Raw genomic sequence first — 16,659 nt, forward strand, 5'->3', positions numbered from 1 at the left:
TAAAAGCCAGGAATTGTTCACGAGTATTAGGTATCCCATAAAATACAATTCCAAGGGCATGAAAAAAGTTTGTTTCTGGGTAGAAGGCCAGTGTAGTTAAAAGGAGATGTTGGAGGCCTGTTAAAACAGAAGGAAAGCTAATACTGAGAGCACTGGAGTACAGGTACAAGGTACAGTACAGGTACAGTCCAGGTACAGTCCATCTAGATGGCTCTAGCAAAAAAAATATTAATTACAATATAGGAATGGCCAATAGACATTTATGCACTGTATGTGGAAACAAACATGAGGTTGTGTGTATCCCAGATGCTTTTGCTGCTGCAATGGCAAGTTTACCATGTGTAGCAAGGAAAGATGTAAAGGAACATCTGTTGAAATTAAATATTTGCAAATCAACAGGCCCAGATAACTGACACCCAAGAGTCCTAAGAAAACCAGCTGTGAGCTTTCAGAACTCATGCAATATTTAACAAGTCCTGGGAAACTGAAGAAATTCCAAGTGATTGGAAAACTGCAAATGTGGTTCCAGTATTTAAATGGGATAAAGTTAATAATCCTGTGAATTACAACTCAGTTAGCCTAACTTATAGGAAGGCTAAAATAAAATTAAAAAACAAGTAAATAATTTCATAGATACAGCAAATAAAGATAAAACATGGAATTTAAATAAGTCAGCTTTGTTCACAGGCAAAAGTCTTGTCAGAAATAAATGTTTCGTCTTTATTGACAGCATTATAAATCTGGTTTCCAAAAGCAGTGGCACTGACATAGTGTATTTGGAAGATAACACATCCTGATGTTTTACAGCCAGTACTTGACTTATTATTAGATGACATTTTCAATATTGCATTATACACTAAAAGCAGGACAAAAATTAAATTACTTGAAGGCTGTCTTCTTGGTACAGCTCAATACACGATTTTCAAAGCTAATATGTAAAAGAGAAAAGATTACTAGTAAGAGAAGTTCTTGGATCAGTGCTAGCAAGTATTTTTATCTTATCAAATCTTTCTGGCAAACTTATTTTTAAAAAAATAAAAATTGGCATGGCAGTAAGTAATAAGGACAAGTAACTGACACAAAGCACTCTGGATCATTTTCTGAAATGGTTAGAATGAAACCAGATGTGTTCAATACAACTAAACAAAATTATTACATCTGGGAATATACCATGTGAGCTATGGAGCAGGGTGCATTGTTTCTAGAGTAGAAAACAGCCATGCAAAGTCAGATGTTTGGGACTGTCACAGGGGAAAATGCTCAGCTCAACTACTTTAAACAAATCAGGATGGAATCAGTTTATCGGTTTATTGGTGACACATAATAAACCAGTTATCAGTGAACTATGTGTTAGTATCAGCTGTACAGCATAAACCATCAGACTCTCATGTGGAGATGTGGGTCCTCTCTGCACCCTACCACTGCCAGCACCCCACTGAGGAGCTGCTGTGGGCAGGACACTTGAGGGGGACTTTCACCTGCCACCTCTGTCCTGTGTGCCCTGGCTGAGAGAGCTGCTCTGTGCCTAGCCCAGGCAGGGCTGGGGATGCTGTGGGGCTCTTCCTGCCTGTGCCCATCATGGTCACTGCTCCTCCTCCCCCTCCAAAGCCTGTCTCAACACCCCACCACAGGCTTTAATACTCTTGTGACACTGCTGCTTGAGCCGATGCTTTCTTTCTTTCCAAAGTCTCTGTAATTCTCTGGGTAGTCTTTAATTGCCTTGCTTTCATCTTACTCTTTACAATAATCACCTTGGGGCAAAATCTCTCAGCTTGGGCTGTCCATCCACATGTCCCATTACCTTCCATACCAGGCATTGTTATCAGGCCACTTCGTCCTGGATTTTGTCAGAGATTTCACAAGTACCATGAAAATGGTACTAGAATTGTAAAAGACCATGTGTGCTTGGGGCAACCCTATAGCAGATGTGGGATTAAACACCAAAAGAGTTGTTCAATGGTCAGAAGAAGTGCAATGTTTTAAAACATGGTTTGTTTTCTTTCTGAATGAAGGCAGAATTGAGATGTCTGTCTAGAACAATCCTTCCTAGCACTACAGTGCAAAATTTATATCTTTATGTCCCAGTAATAGTTATTAATAAATTCTTAGGTTCAGACAGTTAGTAGTAATTGTATAAGGTAACTTATAAATGAGGGAAATTTTGCTTAAAGATTTTTATCTATCCCTGCAGCATCAGATATTGATCAGAGAGCTAACCTTAGAGCTGAAGACTGCAGTGTCTTGCCAATGGTGGTTTAGTGTTAAGCTGTGTTTGTAGAAGACTCCCAGGTGCCTGCCTGAAATATGCTGCACAAAATTTATACTGGTCATCAGTTCCCTTTTCTTGGAAGGATCTTTTTTTTTCCTTACCACACCCCGCCCCCCACCCTTGGCCTTGTAGCCTAATTTGCCATTCAATGATAACTTGGAATCTTGTCTCTAACTCACTGGCACCACTTATATTGGTCTGAACCATCCTGCCACTACTGATGGAATATGGGTTCTCTACTGATTTTTGTTAAAGTCTACCAAAGCTTTAACAAAGAGAGTTGTGCATTTTGGTGAAAATTACCTGGTCTGTAATATGGGGATTTAATTAAGAAACATTGAAATTCCTCTTTGTATCAATGAAAGCATTAATAAGTCTTAAAAAAATAACTAAAAAGCTTGATGAAAAACTAGTGAATTATTCCAATGTCACAAACCAGAAAATTTAGGAAGCCTGGAATCTAAAGCAGAAAGAGAAACTGCTCGGTTTCAGTTAAATGATCGCAGTTGGTCAAAGTGAGCAGTACTTAGTAAGAAAATCTTTGCCAGAAAAAAATAGTGATAAAATACTATTTACATTATGATAGTGAGTGGATTAGGTTTTTTAATTCTGTGAGAGCATATCCTTAACCAACAGCCCACTGAAAATCAGAGGTTTTGGATAAGTTTCAAAATCATTGGACAAAAATGTCAATACTAATGAATAACTCTGTAATATTAATCTACATTTGAGTAACAAGGATTGAACAGGCAAATGCCAAGAAGAAAACAGAGAACTCATCACACATATGATTAGTAATTAGTGATTAGTGACATGGAGGAGAATTGCAGTAAAGAGCAAGCAACAAAAACCATGATGTGTTAACTAAACAGCAGGCAAAAACAAATATTTGAAACTAGGAAACAAGCAAAAAGAATGCAGAAGGAACAATTAAGTTTTTACAAGTCAATAAGCAATGCTGGACTGAATTTGTATGAAATTTTGAATTTTAGTCTCACATTTTTAGCTGAGCTTAGATATTTCATGTCTTCAAATGTTTATTTTAGATTTTCTTTTCAAGACAAAAATACCTTATGAATACCAATTGTGTATTAGTTAACACTGCCGATACTATTACATGTCTAGTCTATGGGACCCTACTGATTTGAGAATATTTAATTTTAACAAATAGAGCTTAAGATCCACTGCTGAAATATTTCCTGTTAGAAGTATCATATATTGAATTCTTGCTGTTAAATCCTAACAGCATAGCCAAGCAAAATGATGGAGCATGTCTTCTTATTTGCCTACAATTCACTGTAAATCGCTGAGGTTTTCCCTGTTCTAAGTTAATGTTTAAAAGCTACCCTACAATCTTTTGTTCAACCAATCATCAGTATGTCATCCTGTTCCTTATTACTTACCTTATAAATTCACTTTTAATTCATATTCTTCGATGTTTATGTCACACTCTCTCGTTCTTCAGGTATTCATTCTTCGTTTTCCTCTTGCCTCTTTTTAGAAGGATAGCTTCTCATCCAAAGTTAATTTTTGCAAATTTGGGGTATCTGGTAGGTTAAAGTGGAAAAGATCTTGGTTTACAATGCTTTTCTCTATTTTAAGTTTAAGAACTTTGTTGTTTGTGCTATACACTGTGCTATAACTTCCTTCCTGAAAAAAAAGTACTGGTCGGTGTTATATTGATGGCTTTTTTAAGCCTTCCTCTGCAATGCACACAAGAAGGAACCTGAGGTTGCCCCTACCCTGATGTGGAGTGCCAACACTGACTGCAGTGCATTGACTGACATGGACATTGGTGAAGCTAAGTGGTATTGGTGATAGGCTGTCTGCGTCCATTCCCAGAGGATCTCACAGCTACTTGATAACTATTCCAGATGTTTTTTCCCCTCTATAATGCATTTTGCATCAATTTAGGGGATTGTGCAACTACAATTCACATTCAACCAAATTCAGTACCAGCACTGGGCTTATGTTCTACACAATCTGAACAGACTTTCTGTGTGTGGCTCACGTGGACATCATGATGAGTCTTGTCACCACCCAAGACATTTGCACTCAATGGAACCTAGTGATCAAGCCATTCTTGACCAATGTACAAAGGCAGGGTTATCCAAGTAGCAATGTTTAACCTTCCCACTCAGGTATTGATTGCAATTTTGTGTCAGAGAGGGGGAAGTATTCCAGGCAGGATTACATCATCATGTAGAAATGAGATGACCAGGAATGGTTCCAAAACATCTGGCTATCCTCAACAGTATCCCCAAGGTTCACTAACTGTAGCAGGACAATAGACAGGATATGGATTGTCTGATGCACTGCACATATGGATGCTTGAACCACAAGAATACTCAGTCATACTCCAAGTCTCTGTTAATCATCATTTCTTACAATACGATAGGTTATGTTGGCTAAGTAACTAACACCTGTTTCTGGAACCAAGGTGACTTCAGTATCACCAATGCAACTTCATTTTATTATGAAAAACTTCACCTATGTGTACAATTCACTTTAAAGTGCTTATTTAAAATATTCCTGGCAGATACCTATTTAACTAATCTTTAAAAGCCTCCAACAATGTAGACAACTATTACACAAACTTTTTTGGTAATTTATCTTGGTATTTCACTATCCTTAGAAATTTTTTCCTAATGTCTTGCCTAAGCCTCCTTTGCTGCAGTTTAAGCCAATTATTTCTTCCACTATCCACATATATATTCCTTTCCACTGTGCTTTATAAATAGTTGAACTCTGTTATCATGTCTTCTATCAATTTGCCCTTCCTAAACCAAACGACTGCAATATTTACATCTTTCCTCACTCATTATGTTTTCTAGCCTCTGACTATTCTCACTGCTCTTCTCTTTCAAACCCATCTATGCCTGTCTTAAAGTATAGTCCCCTAATTGGAGACAGTGCTCCAGCTAAGGTGCTAATCTTGAGCTGAGCATAAGAATTTCCTCAGATGACTTACAGGAGACATGACTGTCTCTACAGTCTGGTATTCAGCTTTGCTTCCTTAATACATGCTGTGATGTTGATTCATGTCCAACTATGATCCGCTAAAACCCTGGGATCCTTCTCTGCAGAACCACTAGACAGTCAGTTGTTTTGCATCCTGCACTTATGTAGCTGACAATTCCTGGCTAAATATAGAGATCTTTGCTTATCCTTACTGAATCACATTCTATTTTTCTCCTATCTCCTCTCCAATTTGTCAAGGTCCTGGCTAAATTCTAACCTTGTCCTCTACTGTACTCTTTCAGCTCGGTGTTGTCTGCAAATGTAATGAAGTTGTTCTTTCTCCCATCACTCACATCATTAATGAAAATGTTGACTTGTGCCAGAAATGTTGTATAGGCCTGGATGCAGGACAAAATTTCCGTCTTTATTTAAGTGGATTGAGAGTCACCTTCTTTTACCTTCTCTCTAGGATAAACCTCTGGGATAATAGGGTAAATATTGCCTGTAATGACTATGCTATTAGCAGTAAACCATATGAACATTCCTAGGCAGTATTTTATTTTATACTTGCTTTGAGCTTGCAGTATATGTCAGCACTGAGGCCTCTGAACAAAACGTTTTTACCTTTCTTAGACCCGTTATCAAGATTTGCATGCCACACCAGCTGGGCATCTTTTCCATTCTTGAGATCTGGATGCCTGTGTGGCTGGTTTGGACATGCAGAATAGACACTCAAATTCTTTTGCCTATATTTTTAGGAAATGTTTTCACTGCTTCCATTTCTGCTGAGGTAGTTTTTCTCCATTTATGCTACTTCTGCTCTACAAGTTCACGGGTTTCTACAAATTGTTGCTCTGCAGATTAAGCTACCTTTCAAAAGTAATCAAAGCAGACTAAGCTGCTTTGCATTTGGTCTGTTCTTCCTACCCAGAGTTAAATATAATCTAATCAGACATTAAAACCCTCCATGCCATTAAAAAAAAAAACAAAACCCTTATTTTTTATTTTCTAATTAAAAAATCCAGGGCCAAGAGGAATTCCAGTAGGATTTTTAGGAAAGAGAGAGTTCTGATTTTCTAAGAGAAGCTTTCAGAAAGCCCAGGTAAAAATATTTGGCTCTAACTATCTCAACAGGTATACATTATCCTTTGTCTATTGCAAAGATTTCCATTCTTTATAATTTTTTTACTATTTTGAAGCAAATGTACATGTAGGTATAAATACATAGACAAAAACTTCTGTCTGTTCTTTAAATAATACTCACCAAGTTTATTCATACTGTGGGTCTTGTGTGTTTCTCTCTGGCTTCTAAATCAATATATGCTTTCATCCCTTGAATTAGTTGAAAATTCATAACATTATTTTTCTTTTATATACTGCACAACATCATTACATTGTCCCAGTCATTCTGGTTCCTCACCAATTCTTCTCCCAGCCTGTGAATGAGTAAAAATTTGATCTAAATAACAGAAACCCTTCCTCCTGGCACTACTGTATGTTTGCTATTTCTCATTTACTATTCCAAGCCTGTTTAGCTGACAGTAGCAGAGAAAAATTCTCTATTGTGAGATACTGCCTTCCATGTGAAGATTTATGTAGTTCTGAAAAAAACCCCATGTAGCTGCAAAAAATATATACGAAACCACCAGAGGATAATCCCAAAGCATAATTAGCAGCTCAGACTACCTCACAAGCCTGCTTCATGATGAAATAGGATGTTAAAATTTTCAATGGCAAAGTTTATGGCCCAGAAGACCAAAGGTCCAAGCTTTTAATCCAAAAGAAAAAAGGGCTTTATCATGATGTGATAAGCAAATAGGATAGATGACTTGCTATGCAGAACCTGGCTCTGAACCAAATAATGATGAGAAGATGGAAGAGTCCTATGATATTCAGCAGCACATGAAAGTATAACCAGAGCTTTTTACAGCAGATGGGTTTTGTGCCGAAAGATTCAGAAAAGAAAGGAAGTTTTAAAACAACTAATGACTCCTTCCACTCTTCACAACCTAATATTACAAGGAATCCGTAATGAAATGAAACACACAGGAGTGCAAAGAAACCTGGAGCTGGCTACATATTTATTTTATTTGCCTTGAGCAACATAAGCAGTACAGAGGAAATGTCAGACAAGCGAGGATTGTTCTAGAAGAAATGTGAAAAGTGAGATGGCTGCCAAGTCATTTCCACAAGAGAGAGCAAAAGTGGAATTGCTGGAGGAGATTCATACAGGTGGGATAATCCCATAGGTGATAGCTAGCATTCAAAAAGGAAAATCCTTTTCTTGATTCATCTTTGCAAACTTAGATGGAGAGTTCCGAAAGCCAAGCAGCACGCTGCAGGATTACAGAAAAAAATTAAAATTAAAAAAATAAATAAAAAATAGCATCTTCTGAAATGATACCTCTGTGACATTCAATAAAAATTCACTCATCCCCACCACAAAGTCCAAGACAGCCATTACAGGCATACCTGCTGGGTACGCAAAAAGAGGGACTGCTTACTGTAAACTGTTTGGAGAACTCTGAGCTCTATTCAGACTAGCTCCTGCACCTACAATGGAGTGAAGCACACAGCTGGCATCTAAACTCCGGAGAGTATTAGCTGCCAGCTGGGGCTGCCAGACCTTACATTTCAGACTGAAAAATTCTTCTGTGGCTGAAACACTGGAATCAGAAGTTCTCAATTTTAAGCAGCTGCAGTGAAGGACATTAAAAATCCTTTTAAGTTTTCCTTAATTTCTAAGAAAATGCCTAGTTCATCAGGCTGTACTGTAGCATAGCTTGTGAAGAAGCTGGAGCTAGAGGTGTCTTCCTATCTCCACTGCAGAAACTGTGTCACTGCAGAAATCAATACAGAGTGTATGCAAGAAGCAGAGACACGAAATAGAAACATAAGAGTATCTAGATATGAGAATATTATCTGGGAATTCCTGAGTTCTTATCGCATGAGCTTTGCATCAAAGAGTCAATAAATAAAAGTCACAAATGATGCAGACCAAGAAGAGAACCATCTCTGACTTTGCAAAGTCATACAGTGCTCAAGACACATACTAAACTCCTCTGCCTTAATATTCAGCAGAAGAATTATTTAACACAAATATTGGCACAGTCTCTCCTCTTTCGTACACCGTGTGACTTGTCAGAGGCTTAAAAGGGGAACTCTACGTTGGTTTATTTACTTACCGATGCTGGCTCCCTTTTAAGACATTGTTGAAACTAACAGATTTTCTTCCCTGGACAAACTACATGTAACTGCTAGCTGAAAACATCTGTGCCAAATGGAACAGCGTTTTGAAATAGCAGGAAGTCAACAGAAATACAATTAGGCTATTTTGATTACATGGAAGGGTTCTGGATAGATAAAATACAGGCTACCCATAGACATTTTTGTGAAATGAATGTAGTATTTCTGCTCTTAATTTATAATACTATGACTGATTTCAATTAATGCTGGCAATATGTGGACAATTTATTCAGGCTTATGTGGAGTTTCATGTTGCCTGCCAAGTTTTATGATTTTCTAGATTTTTTTCTTAATTTACCTGTAAATACATTCCTTAAAACTTACTGTTAGACACATAGAAGCAAAAATGCAATAATTTTTCTAAGACTATTGCAACCCAAACACTTATACCAAAACCTATAAACAAGATATTTTTCTTCATGAGTTCCTGTACACCAGTATTGGGGTTTTTTAAATTTTTTTTTGTTTATTTCTTGCCTGAAACACATTATGTCTACCCATACTTCTCTTTCCAAGACATGTTAACTTCAGTAAGCGATTGATAAGTAATGAATTCAGCAAGCTTGAATTTGTATAGCTCATTAGTTGGATTTAACATTTTAAAAATATTCCATAGAATCATAGAACTATTCAGGTTGGAAAAGACCCTTGGGATCACCGAGTCCAACCATCATCCCTACTTTACAAAGTTCTCCCCTAAACCACATCCACCAACACCATATCCAAATGACCCTTAAGCACATCCAGGGATGGTGGCTCAACCACCTGCCTAAGCAGCTTATTCCAGTGTCTGACCACTCTTTCTGTGAAAAAAATTGTCCTAATATCCAGTTTAAACCTACCCTGTTGCAGATTCAAGCCATTCCCTCTTGATCTGTCTCTAATTACCTGTGAAAAGAGACCAGCACCAACCTCTACAATGACCTCTCAGGTAGTTGTAGAGACTGATGAGACCTCCCCTCAGCCTCCTCCTTCTCAAACTAAACATTCCCATGTTAACATTCCCATGTTAATTTGACCTACTCCAGGTGAAATTCACTATGTGAGTACTAGCTTAAAACAAAAATTAAAAAATCCAAACACTGAAAAACCCCACAGAAAATCAGCATTGTAGATTATAGTAATGCATTTCCACCCACCACTTTTACATGAATTCAAGGTTGATCAAGGTCACTATGAAATTTCACTATCAAAGTTCAGTTTTCTTTCATATTCGTAATGTAACCCACAACCAACAGAGCTGAGGTTTTTCAACATCATTAGTGAGAAAATTCACAGAAAACAATCCCTGAACTAACTGCTGAGGAAATCCACTATAATTTCCATCTAGCTTAATATTACTTCAGGCAACACATCTTGAGAGTTCTCCTGAAGACCCTTCTTGTTTGACTCTGGCCCAGTGCCCATATTCTTCTTCATAGAACTTTATTCTGTGTGTTAATGAAGTCCAGGTAGATCAAATTAATAGCTTAGGGAGAAGAGTGCCTTGAAGGTTTGCTGTCTTGTTAAAGAGACTTTTGGATTAGTTTCACATAAATCCGTGAGGCTTTAAAACCTATTCTCCTGTAGTCTTCATCCTTTCTTTCAAAATACCTTCTAGATACCAAAATACAGTTTCTTCTTCTTAAATATAGATATTTTAATTAACTTCTTTCCTAACAGTATCCCATTATGCATATATTTCTTATATTAGGCATATTTATTATATTTGAAAAGATCTTGAGAAGCTGGTGATAACAATCATACTTCTAATGGGCAAATTCTTTCTGTAAATACAAAGATCTTTGTACCACATCTAAAGGTAGTTTCATTTAAATCCTGCAGAAAGTAATACAAACAATTATAACTTGAGGAAGATTTCATTAGGTTTGAAACAATAAATCTGACATCATGTGAGATTTTGAAAAACTCTCAACCAAATCTCATAAGACATGTAATAAAACCACAAGAGTTGGCAACAAACTTCATCCATCTCATAAACTCTAAATAAATATGAGCAGATGTACATAGTGTAGTTAAATTGATTGGGAAGTTTATTTCCCACTAAATCATTTAGAGAATCAGAATTAGACACAGACCCCTTGAAACCTGATCGATTTTTGAAAAGGCTTAAAAATACTTTAAAGTTTTTTCCCCTCTGAGGTCTTTCTAATTATACTTTCATGTTCTGAAATATTTTTCATTCCTTTGTGACTAAAAGAGTTATTTACTTTATCAATGATAAAGGAGAATATCTCTATTAAAGAGTAAACAGTGAAGTTGAGTATAAACAGAGTCCTGTCTAACACACCAGTGGACATTTCCCTAAAAATGAGGGAAAGAAAATTATGCTTTCAGTTAAGTGATTTTAAGTGTAACTCAGAGCAATAGGCAGCTAAAAGTCCAGAACTTTTTAAGAAAGATAAGTTAAAGGTATTATAGAAAATTAAAATGAAAGAGAATCAGAGGAAATAATGAACATGTTGTTGAAGCCACTGGAGCCATTTTCTGAAGCCTACAGTTTTACTGCAATTATCTTCGATGAGATCTGGAGGCCTTACATTTTTAGTAACAGACAACAATCCAAAGACAGAGCTACACAAATAGAAACAACCATAATCTCAAATTTCATTAAAATATGAATTAGAAAATATGTAGCTGGCTGTCAGCTTCCCATATGAGCTAAAAAGGCTTATCTTGGGCCATTAAATGGAATAAACGAAGGGTGAAAAAATTATAGAGATTTTTATTTCCTGCTTTGTTTCTAGGATAGAACCGGCCAACATGAGTTCTGTCCTCAGACTGAAATTTGTCAGACAAATGACTAACATAAAAAGAAGCTGCCTGTCCACTGGGACTCTTTTGATGCCTAAAACAAATATTCATGACAGCTACATGAAATCACTCCAAGAACTGGCAGAGGTGCTGAGCCTCAATCAGAGGCTCAAATTCAAAACTAAATAAATTTGGGAAAGGTTGTTTATTCAGGGAAGCTGGGAGAAGATCTAGAGAACATTTTAGTGGTCCAAGAATAATCTTGTTGCCTAAATTCAAGGTACTGGTCAATTGAAAGTCCATCTTTTGAGTGATCTTTTAATCAACTTTAAATCCATCTAGTGCAGTCATGTACTTGAGATTCCCTGCACACCTACAGTTTCTAACCTTATCTACTCGAGTTATCTTGTAATATCACATTGTACAATGATTTAAACTCCTTCAATGTGAAGCTGCAACCCAGAAAGTCATTACCACAACTGCGTCTTGTGTCTTGTGCATCCATATATGTGAGGTGTGTATACAGCAAATTTCTCTGAGATCAGCTGGAGGATCCACTATAAGTTTCCCCCTTGCAGGTAGCATGAAGAGCTGATCTTTTGCCTTACTACTGAGTATGTGATTTGTTTTGCCTGAACTCCTAAATAACAGCTTGTGCTGGAAAAACACTTTCCATACCTCTTGTTGATGTTGCCACCATGGACAGTCAAAATCTCAGTAGCAATGGGTGCTTGACTTAATGTTGTAATGACTCAGGAACTTTGCTGGAAGGGTGGAGAGGTGCAGTTCCAGTCATTGTTCTCTTCATTTTTTTTCTGGTTTTTATTCAGTGATGATCTGAAGTAAAATGCACAAACAGTTCTGGGCACATGGCCCAGAAGCCAAGAGTTCCAAAAGTAAAGTGAAGTCTCTAACCGCTCTGTTACAAAGCCAGTCTGTTCTCTTTGTGCATTCCTGTCTGTACCATAGCCCAGCATCACCCAGTGGGAGGACAGCTTGTTACACAAAACGTTGGGTGAATGGCACATTTCCTGGCCTGGAAGCCAGGTCTCCCACTTCCTGGACAAGTACTCTAATTGTCAGACCAGTATCTCAAGGCTCTTAATTAGATACTGGGATCTTGTCACCTAAATTCTGTAGCTGGTTTCAGACTCTGAAGTGGTTCTGCTAAGATGTCAAAGTTCCTACAAAGGGTGAATTCCAGGTATACCCCTTCTGGGATTTGAGGGAGTGGCTGATCTGACATACTAAAACACAACAAAAATTAAGGGGATAATTTTCTTCTGTGTAGGAATTAGGACTCTCATGAAAGGCAATAGAAGAAAAATTACCCCACCTAGGGACACTTCTTTTTTCAGGAATTTCTGTGTATCACTCTAACCATCAGACTTGACATCTTAACAATGCCACCTTGCAAAACCACATGCTACTTTCACAAGCTTTCCCTCAAAAGGTTTTTTCTGGAAACACAAACATGAAACCGTACTTGAGAAAGCTTCATAACCAATGAAAATTACTATTTATTCTCTTGGAATCGGTGCTATTTTTAGTTTGAGTGACATTCAGGTACAATAGTAATACCTTTGAATATAAAAGGTGTTACATAGCTAACTTTTCCTTTTTTTTTTTTTTTCAAATGCAAATTCCTTTGTCATAGTGCATAAAGGAAGTTCACAGGTTCATCTCTCCTCTGAATAATCTCATCATTCATTACTGTACATGGCAAAAACTGATTATACGGTTATGTTTATTGATATTGTGGGCCAGACTCTTAACCAGACTTTTCATCCCTCTCTCCCACACTCCATTTTGCACTGATACATAACGAGTCGTTGACCTTAGGAGAATCCATTTGTGCCTGTGGTTATGTGGTTGCCACACCTAAGTGAAAGAAATATATAAAAAAATTCCTGGATCCATACCAGCAATTCTCTTTTGAGAATGCCTGGAAATGGTAATTAAGAGTAGGCCAGAAAAGAATCTTTCATCATAATTCTGAATTTCTCTGTTTCAAATAAAAAAGCTGGAGCTTTTGTGCCTGAGACCACAATCATATCCTTCCAGTAACATGAAGAGAAGGAACAATTAAATGCCCCTTGTTGAGCAAAAAAGGGATACAGTGAATGCCATGGCCCAAATCAAACTGAAGGGGCCAGGAATTAATCAGTGACACTATTTGTATTATTTTGTCAGAAGGAGCTGAGAAGCAGGCAACAGACCAGAAGAAACAGAAGAGGCTTCAAAACAACCAGTAAGAGTACAAACTTGAAAGAGAATTAGACAAGGCAGGAAGAGGAATGTCTTGGGTAGAGCACTGAATAGAAAGTTACCTGAGAAAGCAAAGCAAAAAATTCCCCTAGGTTTCTCATTCTTACTGGGTTTTGAAAAAAACATTATTGTGTATGGGATTAGGTAAATTACTGCATGAAAGAAACAATTCTAACTTTAATTCATCTTAATAAAAACAATACACAAAACCCCAAATATTGACCAGTTCCTTGGGACAAGTAAATGTTGTGGACAACAGGAGAGGTGGACAGGAGGACAGCAAATGTCACTCCAGTCCAAGAAGGGTAAGAAGAAAGACTGGGGTAACTATGGACCAGTCAGCATCACTTCCATCCCTAGAAAGGTGATGGAACAACTTGTTCTTAGCACTATCTCTAGGCATATCAAGGATGACGGGGTCACTAAGAGCAGTCAATATGGTTTTATCAAGGGAAAGTCATCTTTGGCCAACCTTATAGCCTTCTATGAGGAAATAACCAGGTGGCCTGATGATGGTAGTGCAGTGGATGTGGTTTATCTTGATTTCAATAAAGCATTTGACACTGTCTCCCACAGCATCCTCATAGATAAACTGAAGAAGTGTGGTCTTGATGAGCAGGTAGTGAGGTGGATCACAAACTGGTGGAAAGGAAGAAGTGAAAGAGTTGTGGTCAATGGGACAAAATCTAGTTGGAGTTCTGTGACTATTGGAGTCCCTCAGGGTTTGGTACTGGGACCAGTGCTGTTCAGTATTTTCATCAACGACCTGGACGACGGAACAGTGTGCCCTCAGAAAGTTTGCTGATGGCACTAAATTGAGAGGAGTGGCTGACACACCAGAAGGCTGTGCTGCCTTTCAGTGAGACCTGGACAGACTGGAGAGTTGGTGGGGAGAAACTTGATGAAGTTCAACAAGGGCAAGTGTAGAGTCTTGCATCTGGGGAAGAGCAACTCCATGTACCAGGACAGGTTGGGGGCTGACCTGCTGCAGACCAGTGTAGGAGAAAGGGATCTGGGGGTCCTGGTAGACAGGCGGATGACCATGAGCCACCAATGTGCCCTTGCGGCCAAGAAGGCCAATGGCATCCTGGGGTGCATTAGAAAGGGGGTGGTTAGTAGGTCAAAGGAGATTCTCCTCCCCCTCTATTCTGCCTCGGTGAGGCCACATCTGGAATATTGTGTCCAGTTCTGGGCCCCTCAGTTCAAGAAGGACAGGGAACTGCTTAAAAGAGTCCAGCGCAGAGCCACAAAAATGATGAAGGGAGTGGAACATCTCCCTTATGAGGAAAGGCTGGGGGAGCTGGGTCTCTTTAGCTTAGAGAAGAGGAGATTGAGAGGTGATCTCATCAATGCTGACAAATATGTAAAGGGTGAGTGTTAGGAGGATGGAGCCAGGATTTTTTTCACTCATGTCCAGTGATAGGACAAGGGGCAATGGGTACAAACTGGAACACAGGAGGTTCCACATAAATATCAGAAAAAACTTCTTTACTAAAAGTGACAGAGCATTAGAACAGGCTGCCCAGAGAGGTCGTGGAGCCTCCTTCTCTGGAGACATTCAAAACCCACCTGGACACTTTCCTGTGTGATGTGCTCTAGGGGATCCTGCTCTGGCAGGGGGGTTGGACTAGATGATCTTTCAAGGTCCCTTCCAACCCCTAAGATTCTGTGATTCTGTGAAATGGTGCTGTAATGTTCTGGGGGTTTGCATTGTATTTCCTCTTCAGATTCCTCATCTCAATGTGGTTGTCTGATATCAAAGAAAGTTTTTGACAAGTGTGTGACTCATGCATATGTCTTTGTGTCATTGTTCTGCAGCTGAAGAATGTGGAGCCACAGCCCTCTTCTCATCTTGTCTGCTTCGATACCCAAGGAGAAGGCAGAGGACAGAGCTTTGAACTATGTAGCTGCATCAGCCTGAAGTGAAAGTTGACAGGATGCAACTTGAACAAAGAAGGCAGATAGCTACAGAAAGTACATCTCTTATTAAGAGAGGAAATGAGCAAATAGGAACTTTTCCACTTCATGTTTTCACTTCAAGAAACTGAAATGAACATGAGTCCTTCTTTCTGTTCTTAAACAATATGAACAGTTAAAGCTCTCCTTCTGCTCCCATGAAATACATGAAGATCCCATAGAACTGAGTCATTGAAGATAACGTTACCAGTGCCCACCAAGACCCAGGATTTGGAAAACTGCCATTTATGAAGATATAAAATGCCACTGATTATGATGGTAAGGAATTGCATTTAGGGGGGTAGCCCAGTACCTAGAGTTTGACCTCTTTGTACATAGCACATTTTCCTGTGTTTGAAAAAGCTTCAATCCTTCCCAGGCAAGAGTAACCCACACATAGACAGAGGTACTTTGAATCCATCTCTATAGATATACTTGGTGCTTTTCCTGTGGGAAAATATTGAATAATTCCAGCCAATTCAAGTGCCACAATGCACTAACAATCGCTTTTTTTTACCCAGGGCATCCAGATCTTATTAACTTCATGCAGACTATATTTCACGTTTGGAAGAGAGGATGAGGGTGACTGTGACAAGAATGGAACCCTCTGGGAGTAATCACCTGCACCAGTCATCACCACCAGTAGCAGACTTACTGCTCAGTTGTTACGTGTGTTTTCTGTAATTAAACAGAATGACAGCTTATTGCAGAAGCATAACACACTGCCCTTGTGTATACTCCTCTTTTAAAAAGCAAAATAAATTTTAAAATTTAAGCCAGTTATGGAAAAGGTTTCTTGTAAAATTCAACTCCAGTGTTGGTTTTGTTTAAAGAGTTGTGGCCCATCATAAATTTTTTAATAATCATTATTTTCACAGTTATTAAATTGAGGCTGTTAAGTAGTGAACCTGTATGAGTAGGAATACTATAGCGCAGTACAATAATGGAAGATAGGGAGGTCTGGGTGAGAAAAGAATACTTTCAGCTGATATTTATGTTGATAGTAATATGCCCCTGATTGATATGATGATCACATTTACTTCTTCACTGGCAATTAGAAATTTCTGATCAAGTTCATGTAACAAAAATATGATTGCTTGCATCTCAGCTGAAATTATAGAAAATTGATTTTATTAAGCTGCTTTGTGATTTTCATCCAACAACAAATTAAAATAGAATTCAGTTTTAATAATTATATTCCTGCT

The sequence above is a fragment of the Chaetura pelagica genome, unplaced genomic scaffold, assembly GCF_000747805.2.
Source record: "Chaetura pelagica isolate M959 unplaced genomic scaffold, ChaPel_1.0 scaffold150, whole genome shotgun sequence".
Lineage (NCBI taxonomy): Eukaryota > Metazoa > Chordata > Aves > Apodiformes > Apodidae > Chaetura > Chaetura pelagica.